This window comes from Thunnus maccoyii, chromosome 13 (assembly GCF_910596095.1).
Source record: "Thunnus maccoyii chromosome 13, fThuMac1.1, whole genome shotgun sequence".
Taxonomy (NCBI): Eukaryota; Metazoa; Chordata; class Actinopteri; order Scombriformes; family Scombridae; genus Thunnus; species Thunnus maccoyii.
Window position 1 is genome coordinate 19,514,327 of NC_056545.1, and position 7,121 is coordinate 19,521,447.

General features: G+C 42.2%; 1 protein-coding gene across 4 annotated transcripts in view; it reads right to left on the reverse strand.

Annotated features, from left to right (window-relative positions):
- Nucleotides 1–6,434, reverse strand: part of nrxn2a (neurexin 2a) — a 121,106-nt gene extending 114,672 nt beyond the window's left edge. For 3 of the 4 annotated variants that reach the window (XM_042431607.1, XM_042431606.1, XM_042431604.1), the window contains exon 1: nt 6,115–6,434. The gene's annotated coding sequence lies outside the window, so the exon portion shown is untranslated. Of the gene's footprint in view, nt 1–987; nt 1,079–2,072; nt 2,115–6,114 lie in introns of all 4 variants that reach the window. The other variant, XM_042431605.1, reaches the window with a different exon arrangement.
- Nucleotides 6,435–7,121: the final 687 nt, after the last annotated feature.

Sequence of the window (7,121 nt, forward strand, 5' to 3'; positions counted from 1 at the left end):
AACCAGTCCCCTCCTGTGCTTCGGTGACATTACCAGGAGTCGTCATGGAGCACTGCACTAGCTCATGGAGGTCTCCCATTTATACAACAGTATACTCCTAATGATGGAAATGTTTGCCCTTGAAATCTCAGTTAATAAGCAGCTACAGTATGCTGTGACATCCATGATTAGATCATCCAGTGCTGTCACATCTCATCCTGAGGAGGATGCCACCAGACAAAACTGAGAGTGGGAGCAAGCAAGCATCCTACTGTCTGATTCTCTTCCTTTCATACATGCACACAGACACATAAACACACACACACACACACACACACACACACACACACACACACACACACACACACACACACACACTCCTCTTCAGCGGCTATGCAACAGAACAGCCTGGGTTAATCTTGGGCAACAGCTTCTTGGCCAGGATCAGACAGCTCCACTAAAACCCAATGAATGCTGACATTGATAAGGCATGGAGCCTCTTCACACAGGTAGAAGACACAAGACAAACGCCTTTTTAGATGATGCGGCCTCGGGCAAGGATAAGATTGATTTTGCAATGCAGCATTAGATGAGATTTCCGATGCATACTATAACGAATTAGCATGAATCTGTTCCCCATGAGAGACGCCTGCAGACACTGAGTGAATTGAAATAAATGACTGTCCCAGTGTTTACCACACCATCCCCCATGCTGCAGTCAGTTGGCCATCTAAGTGTGACAGCCCTGGTTCACGCGCAGCAGAGACCAGCGTGATGGATGGACAGCCAGGCAGCTGCTAAAAATCTCTTGATTCACGCCCAGCCTGATACGCCACTCACTGATCAATTGCATCCACGTAAATCTGCCATCCGCCTTAATGTGACATGATAAGGAAGGAGAAAAGGAAGCTTGCAGGACTCTGCTCTTTTAACCTCAACTCTTATAATGCAATTTGCAACGGCTGGGCAGGTTTTCTGCTCTTATTTTTCCCCACACATACAAACCACCTTTCGTTGTGAAGTCTCCCAGGCCTCCCATGTGAGGGTTCTGTGGATATTACCTCGAAAAGATAAATGCCTGTGCCGGTGAAAGTAATGTCTGGAATGAAAGAGAAAGATTCATTGAGCGATCTGCAACTAAGATAGGGTAAGACCTCAGCAGCGCTGTCAGAAGTCTCTGGCACCAGATCTGATGCAAGTTCAATCAAAATGTTTCAACTGGCCAAACTGTAGTCAGGATTATTTTTTTTTTAATTTCAAAGTTAGCGTCTGCTGAGTGCGGCGTGTTGTGTCAGATGATGTAGATAAAGTATATTATCAGGCTGACAGTCAGCCAAGGTGAATTCTTGACCTTCCTCGCGTCACTGATGTTTTAGCAGAAGAGATTGGCTTATGCACACATTTCTTTAGAGATGACACTGATGTACTGTAAAGTAGGCTGTAGCACTATCATGAATAGTGCAGCATTGATCAAGTCTGTTGTTCGACTTTTTCCTTTTGTTGGATACTTCTTTTTGTAGAGGTGGCAACAAACAAATGTGAGTCTTCACAAACCCAGAAATCACAGTATTCTTGATCAAGTGCCTTTATATTGTTGTACAGTATTCCAATATTCAGAAATATGATGATATTTATATGAATGACTGGTTCTTTCCCAGTCAATTGAGCTCTCCACTTAACTGTAATTTAGCTTTCAGGATCAGGAAAACACATACAACAAACAGTACATCATGATATATCCAAAATACCAGACAATATCTAATCCTATATCACATTGCTCAGCTCTCCTGTACTGAAGTAAAAATGCAGATTCAAAATGACGCTGACTATAGAGCGTACACAGTAGTTGTTATTCTTTGCCACCTCTAGTTTTTTTGCTATCAGAGCTGTGTAGTAGATTTGGGCCTCATTGTGTTGCCCTCTTCAGAGCACTGTAACTGCATAATGTATATCCTGACAGGGTGATATTGTGTTTTATATCTCTAAGGGCCCTGATTATGCTGCCTGGGCACATTTTGGTTAACAGTGCAGTTTCAGCTTCCTTTTCTCATGCTGTCACACAGTAATGACAATGGATGAGCTGAAATACTTACATTTGCAATGTAATGCAACACTTCTGAATGGGCAAAAGACACCTGAAGGGAACAGAAAGACAAACTAACCAATGGGTCACATATCTTTAGTTTAACAAGGAATGCTTATTATAAATATCAGCTTGAGGGGCTTTTATCTGCGCTCTAAGAACTCATTATTCTATATGCTATTTTGGTCCAACAGAACTGTGCAATTTTAAACTATATGATTATGAACACTTATTCTTTAATTTCCATTTTTCTTTGTTATTACTGGTCCACAATAGCCTCTTAATCAAGATCAGACACTTATTGGAGACCGTAGTGTCAACCTTAGGAAGTCATTGGTTTTAAAAGCCATGTCTGCTCCTGGTGGGAGGAAATACTTGTTTCCGCTGTAACCATATAGTAACGTTGTCAGTTCAGCAGTAGAAAATGTACCAATATCCCTGAAAGAAAGACCCTGAATGTGCTAGTTTTTGAGTGGCCGTTATTATAAGTGAGCCTTTGAGACAGATGATATCATAGATTTGACTTAACATTCCCTATTCTACTTCTTGAGCGCTCCTGCCCACCGAGATAACATAAAGGATACTTTAAGATGAGCGGCACTGTGTTATTCCTTAATAAGGCATAGCCACAAAACAAATTTCAGTCTCTCAGCATTGTGTTAATGAAAATTATTGGGAAAGAAATACATAAAAAACTTCCAAATTTCATTTGGTCTCTCATATTGGCTGCATTGTCTCAAGCAAAAATTAGATTTTTGCCATGCGTATCTTTAATGAATCACAGCTGAGCTTTTCAAAAACATTGCTGTCCCTGCAGTATGACAGACTCCAATGTACCAACCTCTGCTGAATCCTGAGTAGCATTGTACTTACAGAAAATTATAGACCACCATCCATCCCATTCCACCTACTGTACCACCTGTTGTGAAAATAACCCGCAATTTTACTGACTATTTCACTGATGTATAACAATATCAATCAAACATTCCAAATCAGTTGGCACTGTATATGCAGATTTTTTTTTTTTTTAGACATTTCATATCTGGACTTTAACACCATTTCACAACCTTCTAGCTACTTTCAAGTGGCACAATGACCCAGATTGTAAGTTAATCAACAGTGTGCTGCTGGTGTCCCATCTCTGACTATAAAGCTTCCAGCTATATGTCTCTTATGCTGTGGGTGATTTCAGTTATTGAAGTATTTTATTTCAGTTATTTGAGCAAAGTTCATTAGAAATAAGGCACAAATAATGAAATAACCCAAACTCGCCGAAGGTGTAGAGAGACAAAGATCTCAACAGTGACCTTTTTTGTTTGTCTTCACCATCCAGGGACATAATCCCTGTTTGGCTGTGCAGCTGGCATGCAACTGAGTCACGCGTCAGCCCTGATTAGAAGCAGCAGTGGTCCGCGGGCCCCATTCCTCTGCCAGAGCCAGGAGTGGAAAAGGCCAGGGCCACCACTTTCAGTCTGTGGATATGACCTTGATGGGGTATGATAGAGAGGAAGCGACACGATTCGCAATGCCACACAATATCTGTAACCTTCCACTTCCCCAGTATGCATGCGGAAGCTATTGAGCTGTGACACACACACACACACACACACACACACACACACACACACACACCACGTCAACTCTGCCCTGCCGTTATTTCAAGCATTCTCCTCCTTCATGTCATCCAATCATCCATCTGTCTTTGCATATTGGCTGGTGCTTTGTGTGAGATATCTTAATTCCAGATATTATTTCCTTTTCATACTCAGCAGCCCCTATGCTAATGCAAAAGTCACGAGTACAGCTTTAAGAGATAATGGCTTAAAGAAGTTCGAATATTAAGCTGGATGTGGAGTAACATCATGTACCATGCAGCCAAATTCTATTAAGGGCTATAAAAGTATCCATAATATTATTCATAAAAAATAATTTGAATTACTAGTTGTATTATTTTAGCTGTTTTAGCAGCAGTGGCACCATTTTGTTTTTGTTTTTTTTAAATTGCTACCCACACCCTTAAATCTTATTGGAAGCATCTATGGAGACAGATGTCTTGTGAGTCAGATCATAGCAACAGGAGTATTGTAAACATGGCACCAAAAATACTGGGTGTTGAGCAAAATCTTGGCAATGGCACATCCTGTGTCAAATTAGAGCTGATAAGAATAAAAATAAACATGAGAATTGCACTTAGCTGCAAATACAAATGAAGCATGACTGAGGGAAAGTAAAATGCAGAAATATATAACAAAAAGGAAACAAAAAGTCAAGACTGTGACATACCCTGCTGTTGTGTTGCTACCTAAAAATATATATAACAGCACTGTATGCACAAAAAAAGTATTGCATAAGTTCACTGTTCACATTCTGAGCACTACAAGCCATGACTTAATTGTTGTCAACATGGCTCTCATAGGAAACCAAGTGGCTCACTACAGAATGCAATAGCATTTAAATGAGTCTGTCAGCACAACCAGCAGGGATTTAAGAGTGCAGCCAAACAGCAAATGGTAATGAGAGAACGTGCAACGGATCTGGGACGCAACACTTATGCGCTGCCCACAAGTGAGGTGCTGAAAGATAGCGTGCGACAGTAGCCAAGCAGAGGTGCTCACCTAATTCAGGTGAACAGGAAATGAGAGCGAGTAGTGCTCTCTCCATGTGCTCTGAGAATTCAGTGACAAAATGTGTCGTGTTACAGTTGGAGGAGAATTTGCAAAGCAAATAGGTTTACAGGAGGTTCAGGAAGGGCAGCAGTGTGCAGGATGTGTGGTGCTGTGGCTCAGAATCTTGAACACATCCCCCCCTTTTTGTGTTGATAAAATAATCTAATTATTGCGCGGGGAAATCAGGCTTTGGGCCCCTAGACTCATTACCATATTTAAATCGACTGCACTGATGGCAGTCAAAAAATAAAGCAAACACATCTTTAAGTAAAATGATAATATCAGGTTTTAACACCAATTTATGTAATCCAAGAACAATAGATGGTGATTATCTCTCTGCTCATTCACACTCATCCACTTATAATCATCCACATTGTAAATGAGTGTGGCTGACTATAATTTTTCATATGTCTCTTTTTAAAAACATTTAGAATTTTGGAGCTTTTAATGTGAGCCACAACACCTCCTCAGTGGACAACCCCTCCTGGAGTGATGCCATATAATCTGCTGTATGGAGGCAGCAGCTTCATATGGGGGTGTGGATGCTAGGCTGCAGGTTTTAAAAAACATTTTCTTACCACACAGGTAAGAGACCTTTTGTTTCCAGCTCACAACTTTCCCCCCCTCGATTTTAAGGATAATATAAAGAGCTGCCTTTGTTGCAGATGATGTGGAAGCTGCTTGACTCAACTACAGGTTTCTGTCCTTTCCTATCTTTACACTGTCCAATCCTTTGCCACAGAACATGAAATCCCTCTCAATAATAAATACAGGTAGGCTACCTCAAGCATTTCAAGAGACAAGGGCCCTGAATGCAGCATGACTCAAAGACCATCTTAACTTCACTTTTATTTAGATAAAAAAATTAACAACCGGGCAGCCCAGCTTGTGACATCTGGTGAAATCAAACAATCGGTTGTGTAGCTGCTGGTTTCCATATTTCTGCGCGAGCTGCAGCCTTTATTCAAAGGCAAAGCCACCACTGTATGTGCTGTAGCCCAACCACAGGGCATGTCTTCCGGCACGCAATTAAGCGACCTCATCCGCAACCGTGTTGAATTTGGAAACCATACCTCTCCTCCACCCACCTCAACTGACAGTAAACACTGATAACAAAGACGCCTGGTATCAAATCTCATCATCTGCGGCTACATTAAGTGAATTCTCCAAAAAGACACCTCAAAAGAAGTGTCAATAATTGGCGAGCAGCAGCCCAACATCCTCGATTTGGAATAGCCTACAAACAACCCCGGACCACTGACATTGAAAAAACACACAGATACAGCACGGCTTATCTTGTAGCTTTTCTACCGCAGCAGAGCTTAAAAGCTCATTACCACCATCCATAAGGTCGTTTCTGTGTAGGAGGTGTGCGGTGTCATTTACCTGTGCATCATCCAGCCATCCGACACATGGATACAAGAGAGGGGTTTGGTTATTCCAGCCAAGGCAAAACAGCACAAAAAGGAGAAAAAGAAATCCTAAATTGAGCACAGATGGATGCGGCAGATGATTATGCGACCTCTGCCTTCAGAAGGGTAGTCTTCTTATCTTTTAGATTTTGCTGTATCGATGGGGGAAGGCGGGCAGGGAAGCCCCGAGCCTCTCCGCACAGACAAAGATGCTCTCTCTCCTCCGCCGCACCGCGAGCAGCAGCAGCAGCAGCAGCAGCGGCAGCAGCAGCAGCAGAGCCGTCATTCCCCCGACACTTGATGGTAATAGTTTGGTAGGTAGCTTATATGGGTTGAGGGCGCGGTCAGCTGCTGTTGACCAATCCTGCACCCCATCAAACTAACAGCAGCGTTGCCATGGAGGATTAAGCGGCGTTTAACCACCAGACTTGTAACCTGTGGTGGTAAAGCAGGTGCATTTTTTTTTAAATTTTCCAATCCAAGCATCATATATAAAGGCAGCAGGGTGACCTAGAGTAGTGGTTAAGAGAGACTCAGGTTGAACCCTAACAACAGGCCCCCCCCCCCCAACCCTCAACCCCACTCCCGCAACCATGGTGCCGAAGTGTCCTTGAGCAAGGCACAAGGCCAGGGTATAAATTCATCAGCTGCTCAGGAGGAGCCCTGTTCAAAAACCTCTCCACGTTTGGAAAGACAATCATATTTCTTCAATGACTCATTCTGCTTCTATAAAAAAACCATTCCCCTCCATTGTACAGTGATTTGAAATCTTAACCCGTATCTCATGATGCAGAGCTGCTTACTCATACAGTCTTTGTTTCATCATGTAACACAAGAAATGCCACCTGCTATATTTAGTTCGTCTGATTGAGGAAAACTTTCACAACACTGGGTGACATTTTGTTGTTGTTGTTGTTGTTGTTTATTTCAAATTGATGTTTGCTTGAAGTTCAGCAAAATTACATTTGTTTTATTGGAAAA